The sequence below is a fragment of the Dendrobium catenatum genome, unplaced genomic scaffold, assembly GCF_001605985.2.
Source record: "Dendrobium catenatum unplaced genomic scaffold, ASM160598v2 fragScaff_scaffold_1074, whole genome shotgun sequence".
NCBI classification, from domain to species: Eukaryota; Viridiplantae; Streptophyta; class Magnoliopsida; order Asparagales; family Orchidaceae; genus Dendrobium; species Dendrobium catenatum.
The window spans coordinates 347,300-362,053 of record NW_021319536.1 but is presented as its reverse complement, the minus strand read 5'-3'; the positions used below and the strand labels follow the sequence as shown (position 1 = coordinate 362,053).

Here is a 14,754-nt window from a genome sequence, read left to right as displayed (position 1 = left end):
GCATTTACAAGTTTTTGGTTTTACTTCATTGAATTATTTAATAAATTCTTGCTATTTTAAAGGAGAGAGATGTAAGTGTGACAGCTTCCCTTTTAAAATGATAGAGATATTTATTATCCCACATCTTTCACCATTTATCATAAATTTTCATTTATATAACGAGAGAGGGATGAGCTAAAAGAGTAAAAAGACATAATTCATCTCATTACAAACCTTACAATATACTAAAAAGCTATACAGTAAGTTGACTTTATTGGTAAAATTAGCATAAGCAAAGCATTCAAACAATATGGAATTGCAACATATTGTGTGGAGTTCTGTTCTTGGTTATTTATCAGCAGGGTATCTTTTATTAAATCATGAAATTTAGCTTCAGTAGGTTGATATGAATTATAGCCAAATGGTCCCTAGATCATATCTAGTACAAGGTGATATCTTTGCTGTTAAAATGTCGATAGAGATCGAAGATAACTATACAAAAGATGGGACAACAGACATCCATGAAAAGCCATTTGACAGGAAGAAAATAGGAAACTGGAAAACTTTAGGATATATTCTAGGTATATAGATTTGGTTTACATTTTATTCCAAGTTACTATAACTCTGATTTCAAATTTATTCTATTCTTTATAATGTAATCATGCTAATGAACTTCTCTATCCACAACCAATGAATATTGTGAAAGTTTGGTGCATTAGGGGATGATTACCAATCTGGTGAACTACGTGAAATCTATATAAATGAAGGGAATGTTGTGGCATCCAAGAATGTCAATAACTAGTCAGGACCATGCTACATCAAGCCTCCCCTAAAAGCTTTTGTGGATGATGCTTATTATGGTTGATACAGAACAATTGCAAGTTTCATGGTTATACCTATCTTTGTAAAAACATTTTTCAGAATTTCTAAAAATCATTTTTCATATGTTGTTAGGAAATATGTAACTAATCTTGTTCTTCTTTGTATGATCGATCTCATCCTTCTAACAATGACAAAATCTTTAAAAGGGCTAAAAACTAGCTATGATGGTGGCACTTGTGACCAAAAGCCAAGACAAAATGAGACAATTTTTTTTATCTCTGAATCTCATTGCACTTGAAACTAGAGGAATCGAACCTTGTATATCTTCCTTTAGTGCAAATTAGTTTTTTGATTCTGATGAATATGAGAAGAATGGCAAGACCTATTTCTTCAACTGGTTGGATTTCCTAATCAACATAGGGGTACTTAGTTCTTCATCAGCCTTGGTGTACATACAAACACATGTGGGATGGGTTTGGGCTTTGGAATTCCAGTAGTGGAAATGACTATTGTAGTTATGAGCTTCTTTTTTGGCATGACATTGTATATGACTATTGTAGTTATGAGCTTCTTTTTTGGCATGACATTGTATAGACATCAGAAACTAGGAGGTAGACCCCTTATAAGAATCGTGCAGGTTCTCGTGGCATCAATTAGGAAATACGATGTGAAAGTTCCGGCTGATAAATCCTCATTGTAAGAGATTTCTAGCAAAGAGTCATTGATAGAAGGTAGCGTCAAGCTTGAGCACACAGAACTATTGAAGTAAGTATGATGAATATTTGATTAACAACTCTACATAAAACTTATAAAGAAGTTAAGAAATAGTTTTTCCCTGTTAAAATCCTATTTACAGATCCTCCTCTTATATATCTCAATTGAAATAAATTATGTAAGAGGATCTGTAAATAGGATTAAGTCTAAGGGTGATTATAATTCTAACTAGGATAAAAAAATTAAAATTAAAGAGATATAATAAATTATCTACAATTTTGTAAATTAATTATTCAATTTTTATTGAATCCATGGCAAGGAAAGAAGTAATGAGGAAGAACTTGTGCTCCAAATGACGAGCTCTTCGACAATTCATTTCTTCCTTATCTAATGCTCTCATTGAGGATTAATCTCAAGTTTCTTCATCTACTAAAATTAGGTGAGGGTGATGTTAATTGAAATCTTGGTTGTAAAAGACAAGCGATGAGCTTGAAAAGGAGTATAAGATTTTCGTGAAATTAATGCAATAAATTGATTATATACATATAAAGTTTGAAGTTGCCTTTTTTTTGGAAGGTGAAAAATTCTTGTAATTTTATATTGATGAAATAATTTTTTTTATTTAAAGAAAAATAGATTTTATAATATCTCATATGCGTGATTTTTAGAAATTCGATTGGAGATTAATTTTTCAATTGAAATATTAAGTATTTGATAATTGAATGTAATATATTCTTGAAGTGTTGTGAAATTATATATCTTAGGGCACATTATATACGCCTTCTATTAAACATGAAATCTATTATGACACATAATAATTGTCATATTTATTGACAAATTCCATCACAATAAGGTGTTAGCAAATCTTGTCTATTAGGACACCATAAAGGTGCCATTTTGAGACTATTCCATTAAAATCATATTCCATTAAGATTTCTTTTTTAAGGCACATAAAGATGCCCTTAACCCTATGCAAATGCCCACCTAAGCGACACCGGTGGTTGATGTCCTAATAGAACATGTGCCCTAATATATATATATTAAGGCACTTTACGGTGTCGTAATAGCCATTTTTTTGGTGGTGATCTAATGTTCTTTTATATTGTCTTTTGCTCTTTTTTTTTTTTCCATGGTATGATTGCTGCTACATTTTTTTGGGGACAAATGAGTTGATTCTTAACTGCACTTCCTACAATTGAAGCCATTAAAGGATTGCAAATATGATTAAAGGTTTTTACTGTTTATTTTTCTCACAAATCTTTCTTTCATTTGTAACATCCTTTAAGAAGGTTGTAATTTTGGTTTTCCTTATAACATTTTATTTTTCACATCACCTTCTTTTAAATCCTTATTCTTCCACAGAATTCAACATATTCATTAGCATTATTAATTGCCAAGGTGAGTTTTCTTAACTAGTTAATTTGAAAATTTTCAATTAGGTCATAGCTTTATTTTGTTATGCAGATTTTTAGTAACTAACAATTTTTGCAATTGTCAAGCTCTTAATGATAGATGCCAAGAAGCGTTTGAAAGCCATGCAATGTGGTATTGGATTTAATTACCAATCAATCTAGTAGCACACTACATGACTTTCGAATGCTCATTGGCATCTATCATTGAGAGCTTGACCGCCACCTTTTGCTTTAGGTTAAAGAGAAATGGCAAAATTTGTTAGCTACATAAAAACTAGTATAACCAATTTAAGTTATGGCCTAACTAAAAATTTTCAAATAAACTAGTTGAGAAATCTCACCTTGGCCATTAATGATGCTCATAAATATGCTGAATTCTGTGGAAGAGTAAAGATTTAAAAGGAGAGGTAGTGAAAAATAAAATGTGGTAAGGCAAATCAAAATTAGAACCCTTTTAAAGGATGTTACAAATGAAAGGCAGATTTTTGGGGAAAAGAAATAGTAAAAGCTTTAATCATATTTGCAATTCTTTGATGGCTTTAATTGTAGGAAGTGCAGTTAAGAATCAACTCCTTTATACCAACAAAAGTAGCAACTAGTATTTTGGAAAAAAATTACGACAATATTACAAATTATTAACAAATGAAGGTTTAATAAACATCAACGTTGCTTTATAGTGTGAAAATTTAATGCATAAAAAGGGTACATTGTCTTACTTTCTCTTGATTTCAATAATGTAGCACAAAAAAGTTAGCTTATTCAATAACCAATAATATTTTCATAAATCAAACAAAATAAGTCAAACATGTTGTTGGGGAATTTTTGTCATCCACAATGAGATGCATATTGTTTGCTCGAGCAGGACATTGAAAATCATATATTATCCCAAAGGTCAAAATTACCTTTTTTCTTATGGATTCAATAACAAAATTTCTTTCACATTTTGTCTAGTTGGGTATTCATAATGACTCAAGTGGATAATTGACACCATATGCGTCAAATTATAATTCCCTTTTGACGATCCATGCACGGGATATTTAGTAGGCTTACATATTTGAAAGGAATTTTGAATGTTCTGTTATTCTGACCCCACTTCCTCCCGACGTACAAACGATGATAGACTTTTGCCTAACCACCGACGGATGAAAGACTTTCGCCCGACCATCGACTGAAACCAGACTTCCGCTAGGCCATTGACTGTCACATGACTTCTACCTGCCTATTGCCTGATACTAGACATTCGCGAGGCTACCACTAACACTGGTTATTCGCCTGGCCACTCACTGACATCATACTTTTTCTTGCCCATCTACCGATGTCAGACTACCACCTAGCCACAAACTGACACTGTCTTGGACCCACCATTGACCGACATAAGAATTTTGCTCTGCCACTGACCTTTGTCAAACTTTCACTGGGCCACTAAGCGACACCGGACTTCAACCCGATTACCGACCATCATTGGAGCTATGCTTGACTACCAACCATCACCAAACTTTTTCCCAACCACTAACTAATGCCAAACTTTCTCCATCCTTTTGACTGACACCACACTTTCGTCTAGCTGCCAATCATTGTCATAGCTTTGCCTGACCACCATCCATGATTAATTTTTTATTATACTCTCAAAATTTTTATAATTTCAATTTCTCCAACTTAATTGATAGATCAAGCTTTGTAATCTATTTAAGTACTATTGGAATAATTTAAAATGAGCCAGGCCCCATGGTTTTCCCCCTTTTTAGAGTTTTTCATATAAAGTTCTTGGTGTTTTACCTTCTCTATTTGTGTGCTGAACATTCATGAAACGTTAAGGCCAAACACTCCCTCACTCTACTATCGTGTATATTCTAGCATGAAACAAAGCTCATCGCTATGTTTTGGAATGGTGATTTGATCATTTGACCCTTGAAACCATCACTTGATAATTACCCTTGGTTGTCATTTGATCATCTGATTCACCACTTGACAATTACCCTTAATTGTCAGTAATATGATTATTACAATGCTAAATGCCCTCAATCATTGACCTCCATTGATCAATTTAAAGCCTAAATCAAAATCAATCATTATATCCATTAGTTGATAGTCCATAATGATAGCTAGCGGATCACTTGTTCAATCATTGCTGATCATCATTGACTGTTAATAATTTTAGCATTTCAAAACTTAAATCATCCGAAGTAATTATTTAACTCAAATTTAAACCCAATATAATAAATAAACTTATTGATCAATTCAAAACTCCAAAATATAAAGTTAAAACTAAACCCAAAATCTCTTGGTCCATAAATATTTTTTGGTGAAATTTCAATTTCTCCAAAACATGACCAAATGACCTAGGATTCCAAATATATGAGTTTCATATTGATTTGGCATGCCACTAGCATTAACCACAACAGTTTGAAGGCATTTCAAGATCTCTAAACCTTAAATCTCAAAGCATTTCATTCAAATGTTAGGCAAATTTTTAAGTAATAACAAATTCTACCCTTTATCTTAAATAAAAAACAAATCGAAGTGCTCAAGCTCTTAATGATAGATGTAATGAAGAAAACTAAAGCCATGGGGTGTTGATGTTATATTGATTTCTAAATCATAAACAAGTTCCATTCCACATACTTTTGATCAGGAGTGTCATAACGGCTTCACGGGTCAGGTTTTGTTTAAACCTAGATTGATCTGGGTTTAAATGGGTTGACCCTAACTAAACATGATTTTGCAATTAGTTCAGGATTGCCAACCTGAACTCGACCTGCGAGGGTTACCAGGTTGACGTGACACGATCAACCAAACTGCTCTTTTTCAAATTTAGAGTATAAAATTTAAATGGATGGGCGCTTTACAGGTTAATGACGTGGTTGAGTAGGCCTTGCCGAGGTGATCAGGTGAGCTAGGTCGAGGCGTTGCCTCGTGTGGGCATGTCGCAGGTAGGTGGAAGGCGGGTTAATCAATTAGGTGAGGCGACCAGGCCGAGGCGGTGCCTCATGGCTTATGGGGACATGAAGCTGCCGTGTGCATCGTGGGCGGCTGGGCGTGTGACAACGTGGTAAGGTGAAGGCTGCCTGGTCGAGCCGGTTAGGCTGGCTAGGGCTAGGCTTGGTTCATGGTGTGCATCGTCTGGCATCAGTTGTGAAATAAGCTATGGCTAGGAAGGGCGTGTGCTAGCAGGCTAAGTCAGGGGAGACCCGTGGCACAGAACTGACGGAAGGCTAGCGGACTCGGACCTAGGTTAACTTTGGGTTTATTTATTATTTCCAGGTAAACCCAAAATCTATATGATTTTCAAAACATGTCACATATTTTAACCCGAACCCAATTCGTCTGATAAACGGGTTGACCCAAACTCGAAATTTTCTTGTTCGTGTTAAATATTTAAATCCCTACTTTTGATGCTTTAAACTTCGTTTAGTCCTAAATTTTCACTTCTTAAATTTTAAATTTATTTTTTTTTGTTAAAAAATATTATTAATAACTCAGAAATTTGTTACGTATTTTAACTAATATTTATATAAAAACTAAAAAATAATTTTTTGCTTAACATGGAAGACATCCATTTATATATTATATTTAGCTATACTATATTATATGTTAATTTGATGATAATATAATTTTTGTAAGCAGTTATACTATCCGTGTCACATCGTGGGGGATTAGAAGAATGTGTTGAGAGAAGGATTTCAATTTTACGTACATATTCAAATTATTATCAATTCAAATATGAACCGTTGGATCATCATAAAAGGGTGGTTTAAATATGATTCAATCACAATGAATAGCAGTAATAATTGTTAATAAGGAAATAAAAGTAAAGCATTTATAGATTCTAAGTACTATTTTTTATCGAAATGAAACCCTAAACTTAATAAATAAATAAATAAAAGATAATCGATAAGATTTCATGTTTGTTATAAATTAATTAATTCATTCAAAAAATAAATAATAATATAAAACAAATGAATTACATTGATTGATCATTTAAATAAATGGCCTGCACTCTAGGTATATATTTTTAAATAATAAATTATAATTATATTTGTAAGGGTTTAATAAAAATGCAATTATTAAAAGGAATCTCAGTGGAATGGATTTTGCAAGGGTTTAATAAAAATGCAAATGATTATAAAAGATAGTGAATGAATCCTCATATAAGGATATGAATTAAATTATAATAAAAATGCAAATTAATTATATTGATTGATCATTTAAAAGTAAGATTTAAAACATTTTGGATATCATTTGACACTTGCACTAAATTTAAGTCCAAAAAAAATTTCTCCATTTGGTATTAATATGTATATGAATAAATATATTACCTAAATTCTACACTTCAACATTTTGGAAATGAATTAATAAATTATTTACATTCAACATTTTCAATATCCTAAGTTAAGAAAATTTGACTATTTCACATTTCTATGTACATAAAAAAAAATATATTATCTGAATTCAACAATTAATATATATATATATGAATTTTTTCTAGAAAATAAAGAGGTAAATATGAATAAGTAATTATTTGTCCTTACGATTGCCCTCCGGGTCCTATTTATTCGTAGGAGTAAAGAAAATACTATATATATGAAATATTATATTAAAAGGTAAATCTATGAATGAGTGAATATGTCATAATAAAATACTTCCATAAAAAATTATATATATATATTGCAACTATTTAATAATATTTTGACTCGCAAACACCCATATAATTGTAGTATAGTTGGGTCATATTACCAAAAGGTGGGCCATAATAGAGAATAGGTAGAAATCACCGGCTTACTGTTTTCCATATTTTCCTTCATATTAGTAGTTAATTTAATAGGTTCAGGAAAATCATGCTTTTTCCAAGCAACATTGTCTGCTTCACTTCATCAATATCAACTCCCACCACCATCATATTATGCTCGTCACTATCTCTGTTAGTTGACAAAGATAATATGATGGTGGAGGGAGACGGTATTGACGCGGTGAAGCTGACAATGTTGCTCAGGAAAAAGCTGATTTTGGTGACTTAAGAATTAGCTACTACCGTGAAGGGAAATATGGAAAATAATAAGCCGATGCTTTTGCCCTATTATGGCCCGCCTTTTGGTAATATGGCCCAACTATACTGTAATTACATGGATGTTAGTGAGCCTAAATATTATTAAATAATAGCTCTATTATGTAGTGCGTGGTTTATATATATATATATATGTATGTGAATCCATAATGTTCTTGTAAATTTATGTATGTGGTTTACTGTTGCAATTTAAAGATTTATGTGATTGATTTTTCTTCCGATATATTTAAATCTAATCTTTTCTAATTTTGACATGTATGAGTTAAAAATGTCTGTTATCATATTGATCAAATCATTAATTAACCTTTGGTCATCATAAAATGATTATTTAAATATGACTCAAATAACGGTGAATATAAGTAATAATTTTTAATAATGAAATAAAAGGAAAGCATTTATAGATTTTAACAACTATTTCCTATCGGAATGCAAAGCAACTCAAAAAATAAAAAAATAATAATAATAAATAAATAAATAAGAGATAATAAATAAATAAATAAGTAAGAGATTTCTCTATTTTGTATTACTACTTCTATGAATGGTATAAGTATAGTAAACATAGTTTTAAAAATTAGACCGGACTAGACGGTTCAACCGTGAACCATTCAGGTGGACAGTCTGATCCAACTTAAAAATTGGCTTCACATTAAATCAAATTGAATCGGCAACAACTGGCATTTTAGCAAGTGAACTGGTCCTAGTTAAAAAAAAAATCGGTCAGTTCTATAAAAATAATTATTAGTTTTTAAATAAAGTTTAAACAATATAATTTAATTTATTAGATTTTGTTAAATTTTTTTAAAATATTTTTACTAAATATGACGATTAATTACGTTATATACGTGTTATTGTACATAGCTCGCATAATGTGTTGAATAAAAGGTGTGTACTTCACACTATATAATGGGTTAAAGGAAATTACCTCAAATTATTATTATTTTTTAATTGTTACTTTATGGGGAAACCCCCTGAGGGACCTACCTGTTAATTTAAATAAAATATTACATGGTCTTTAAGGGGACCTTCAACTCACTAATGCTCCAAGAGTTACACAAAAGTTAAAGAAAGACAACCTACGAGTCGAAAGTCACCTACTACAAAATACAAAATTTCCTATATACAATCTAGGGCAGCATGGAGCTAGTGCCCAAAAATGAAAGATCCAAAAGTAATCAATTCACACAATCTTTCTACAAAAAATACCACCATAATCCTCCAACTTCCCTCCCTTCAAAAGAATAGAACTCCAACCCAAAAAGGTTATGCATCACAGAGAGTGGAAGTAAAAAATACAAAAAATTTAAATTAAACAAATATAATGGACATAAATAGGTAAGCTAGCAAACCAAATACCCATAATATTTGCATTGTAGATGAAGCATAAACCAACAACTTCCTGAAATACAAATCTGGATAAAAAATAATATCTATTTCAGCATATAAGTAACATATCCGACAGGTAAAAAGGAAATAACTAAGCACCCATCACCAAAAAGCACTTTTTAGAGAAAAAAATGTTAGAAAATGATCCGAATGAATGCCTATAAGAAAGTAAGTTCCACATCCTAAAAAGGATGATTATGAATAACATAACAACAGCCCATCAAGAAAAAATACCACCAAAAGCCTATGTTATAGCACCACAAAGCAAGACACCTGAATGAGCAGCATAACATATCAGATATGTAAATACCGTTTGACCACACCACATGCTTTAAAACCCTAAACACAAAACTACCATCTAAAGCAGAACCGTGCCAGCAAAGAGCACTAACCGACACCCAACAAACATTACTATAAAAGAAAACTAACCAACCAAACAAAGAAAAAAGAATAACTGAGGGCACGAAGAACAAATGAACATTATCCAGAACACCAAACATAAACCCAAAAATAAAGAAAATAAGGAACTAGAGACCCATCCAATCACCGTCCATTCTTTCAAACATATAATATAAAGAGAAGCAAAAAACCCATATAAATGACCAACCGGAGAAACACAATCACCAAAACAACAAAATTTAAAAATAAAAAATCACCCAACACCAAAGACATCCTTAACAAATAATCAAAATAACTATAAAAGGTGAAGTTAAACCATCAAATAGCACCAACCAACACCCAACAAAAATGACTAAAACGAAGACCTAACCAGCCAAACATAAAAGCCATTATACAAAGCCAATGGATGAATGTAACAAGTCCTGGCACAAAAAATAGAAACCCAAACAAGAGAAAGAGGGGAACAGAGAACCAACCAAGTATAAAGAGCATCATAAATGTAAACATAGAAAGCATCAACCAATATAGATTTAAAGTAACCAAAGTTTGTCCAAATTAACAAAAACTTTCAAGAAAGGAGGTAAGTTAGTAGTATCATACTCTTGAAATACATTAAGATGACTCCCAAATTTGGCTAACCAATCAGCACAAGAATTGCCCTCTCGATAAATATGAGAAATATAATAATTAAGGGAAGAAAGAGAATGTTTAATTCTTCTAATAATATAGAAAATTTGAGGATTGCCCAGACCCTCATTTTGAATGATCTGAATTAATAGCAAAGCATCCACCTCAATCAATACATGCATAATCCCCAATTATAGCAAGTGTCAAGCACATGGAATAAACCCATCAACTTGGTAGTAATCACGTTACTAAGATTTAATGGACCATCATAAGTAGCTATAACACCACCATACTGATTACGAATAATGCCACCCACACTTGTAAAAGAGGCCCCAACCAAACCATCATAATTAAGTTTAACATAATGTTGGGGAGGTTTGATCCACCTTATTATTCTCTCAATTTTAACCATTGGCTCACAATAAATGGATATGCCCAACTACAAAGCCATATCTAAGCGATTCCTAAAATTATTAATAGTAATAAGATTAACAAAATAAAGTTGTAAAATTTTTTTCTAACATTTGCAATAATTTTATTAGCATCCAACCTAATCTCATTATGTTTGGTGTCTTTTCTAGCCCTCCAAAGAAGCCATATAATAAGGATCAACATTAAGTTGTATATGTGGCCTTTAGTACTAGACAACCAACACTTTAAAATAAATAAAAGATCACTATTGAAATTGAAATTATCTTTATTAGCAAGCTCAAAAAAATAGTTCCAAACTTTTTGAGCAATGCCCCTGTTAACAAAAACATGGTTAATATTTTCAATATTAAAACAACATTGATGTTTAGAAGGAAAACTAAACCCTTTTTTCTAAAGCAAAGTATCAACAAGAAGAAAACCTTTAATACATCTCCTAGTATGAATGGTATAAGTTAAAGGAATGTTGTTGTGCCAAATAGCAGAATAAATATGAGATTTCTCATAATTAACTCTAATAGCATCGTAAACATTTTTCAGATTAAACTTACCATGCAAGAACAAATTAAAAAGTAATTTATCATTGCACTGTAATTGTAAAGAGATATTTAGAATTATATTAATCAAAATAGAAGGGATAACCTCCATAAGTTTATTGAAATTCAAATACCCATTATCAATAAAACTATGAACCTTAATATTAACCAGAGTGTGCATATTAACAAAACTGTCAATAGAACAATTACCAAACTAATTGTCTTACAAGAAAGAAACATCACCTTTGCCCAAACCCCATTGAATAAATTTCTCTTCCTCCCATTTGATGTTGCAAAGCCTTTTCCAAACGAAAGAGTTAGAACTTTTATAACTACAAACTAATGGATAAAACTCTTTACAATATTTAACATTCATAAATTGAGCCCACAAATTGATGATAGATATAAAAGAAAATTATAATTTATGAAAAAATTCCTGAATAATATCAAATATATTCTTGAGACCCCTTCATTAAAAACCCTACAAACATTCTTCGATGAAGCCCTATAGATCAAAGAACTATTATTCTTCGATCCCCAAAAAAACTTATTAAACATTCTCTCCAATCTATGACAAACAGATAAAGTAGGTTAACGTGTGAAAAATAAAAATATGAATAGAATTTAAAACACCTTTAATCAGCACAAGCCTACCTCCAAAAGAAAGAAAGTTAAAAGTCCAATCGAAAATTTCCCTTTGAGAAGCAATGAAGATATAATAAAAAAGTTGAATTCTTTTTCTACCTTTAAAAATAGGAGTACCCTAATACTTAATAGGAAATAAGTTGGAATTAAAGACACAAATCCTTTTGATAGTACTCATTATACCACGATTAATAAACTTAGCAATAATAAAACTACTTTTCTCCTTATTAATAGCCAAACCACTCATCTTTTGGAATAGAGAAAGAAATTTGTCTAAAACTTTAATGTTATTAATAAAATCATTTGAAAAGTTAATAATGTTATCAGTAAAACTAAGATGAGTAATAGGGATACCACCAACAGTATGAAAGAGAAGTTTCCAATACCTTTTATATAATTCCTCTAGACCCCTGGAAAGATAGTCCACAACAATAATAAAGATAGCAGGAGATAAAGGGTCACCATGTCTTAACCCCTGAGATAATTTTATAAAATCATTATTCCTACCATAAATGATCACAAAAAAGTAACAATTCTCAATACTTCTCTAATAAGCAGACTAAAATAGTGACTAAACCTAAATAAAGATAAAACATTGTATTAATAATTTGAATTTAGGTTATCATAAGCTTTAGTAATATCAAGTTTAAAAATGATATTTCCCCCTTTCACTTTAACATTAATATCATGAGTGATCTCTTGGGCAAGGAGAACATTATCAAAAATGCTCCTACCTTTTACAAAACCAGTTTGATTATAAGAAATAATTCTAGACAAAATATTAACCAATCTAATAGAAATGATTTTAGAAATAAGTTTATTAAAAGGAGCACAGGCTAGTCGGTCTAAAATCATTCTAATTATTGGCAACCCTTTTTTAAGAATTAAAATATTATTAGTAGAAGAAAAAATTTTATGATAAGGGTTACCAGCAAAGAAGACTTTAACAGCCTCCAACACTAAAAGTGCCATGATACCACTTGATAGTTCTTTAGGGTTGTTAGACCTTAATGAACTATCCCTAAGGCTCACTAATACAAAAGTAATATTATCACTTGATGAAGAAGCTAGTACATTTCTCAAAAGTTATAATAATGGTAAGAATAATCTAATCAATACCCAATTATATCAATCATAGATTTTTAACCAAAAAGTTATTATAGAAAATAAAATATGGAAAAATAAACTATAGAAAATAAAAGAAAAAACTACACACAAAATTTTATAGTGGTTCGATCAAATCATGAACTATGTCCACTCCCTGAAGTCACCAACTATGGGTATTGCACTATCACTATAGTGTCTCTCCTTTAGCCCTACACTTAGACAGAGAAGCCCTTAGAAACTCTCTTCCTCCAACCTGATGCGATAGAGGATTGTACTCCATTTAGAGGAAGAAAACCTTGAATACATTTCACCCTCTTGGTGAGGCAGAGAACCTCAACTCCTTTTCACCCTATTTAAGAGAAAGAAAATCTTGAATCACTTTCACCTTCCTCGATGCGGTGAAGTAGCCAAGTCTTTTGACACGAAAGAGATCTTCTTCTTCCTAAAACTTCCCAAAAGATAAATATTGAATACGATGGTACTAAGATGCAATCTTGCTAGAGCAATCATGTGAAATCCCCTCCACACTCCCTTGATCCCCACAGGGATTTTCACCCTCTCAAGCTCCACCATTTCCTCTCTCCCTTTCAAGGCTATCTCTTCAAGTTTTCTCCAAAAGAATGAAGACTAGATGCATGCCAAAGATACTTATAATATCTATGGAGAAACCTTAAAATAAAGGGATTTGCAAAACCCTAGAAATTCAATTCTATTATTAAGGATCATATAGTACGATCCTGAGATTGTCTTGTACGATTAATTAAAAATAGCCCTTTCAGATAGTACGATCATCATTGCCCTGTACGATCCATTTAAGTATATAAACAGATCGTCCCGTATGATTATGAGATCATGCAGGATGATTCTTTCAACTGAAATACAATTTATCCTGGATGAAATATGGGATGATTTGAATCATTTTTTTTATTATACATTATGATCAAGATTAAACAATACAATCAAGATTGTACAATACGATCAGAATATCAAAATTAAGCATATTTGATAGACTAATTATAGGATAATTTTAGGCATGATTGTCATAGATCATCTAGTATAATGTACATCATCCAAGATGATTAGAACAAAATATGAAATTCAAAATCTTGCCTAAATTATGATTGGGGGCTATTTTTTATAATCATAACTGATCTTCATGGATTATCTAAATTGCCTAGTATGATTAGTTAGATGTGTTGATTGTATAGTACAAAATAAATTATATAGTATAATTAGTTCAAAAATTAAACTTCTAGTTTTGACTCAATCTCACTCCCCATGAGTGTGTGTATGCAAGGTCACCAAGCTAGCATAGAGCCTTATAGGACTTAACTTAAGAAATAAAAAATACATCAATAAATATTATAAAAAAACTTTACAACATAACTTATTCTATAGAACCCTAAGCCTTAAATATTTGTTGGATGGTGCATGATGTTTCTGAAATCTTAGTATATATACAAATAAATATACATTGCAATTACTAGAAGATATAACTATATGGCTGATAATGTTTGTTATCAATCAAGCATAAGCTCATGAGCTCGAGTTATAATAATCATCCCATTTTTTGTAATGATAAATATTACTAGTTGAATTTACAAATTTAAAATATTTTCTTATAAAGTCCCCCTCACAA

At 31.2% G+C, this 14,754-nt stretch overlaps 1 pseudogene; it reads left to right on the top strand.

Moving 5' to 3' along the window:
* Window positions 1-448: 448 nt before the first annotated feature.
* On the top strand, window positions 449-1,501 carry LOC110107970 (annotated as a pseudogene).
* The last annotated feature ends 13,253 nt before the right edge of the window (window positions 1,502-14,754 follow it).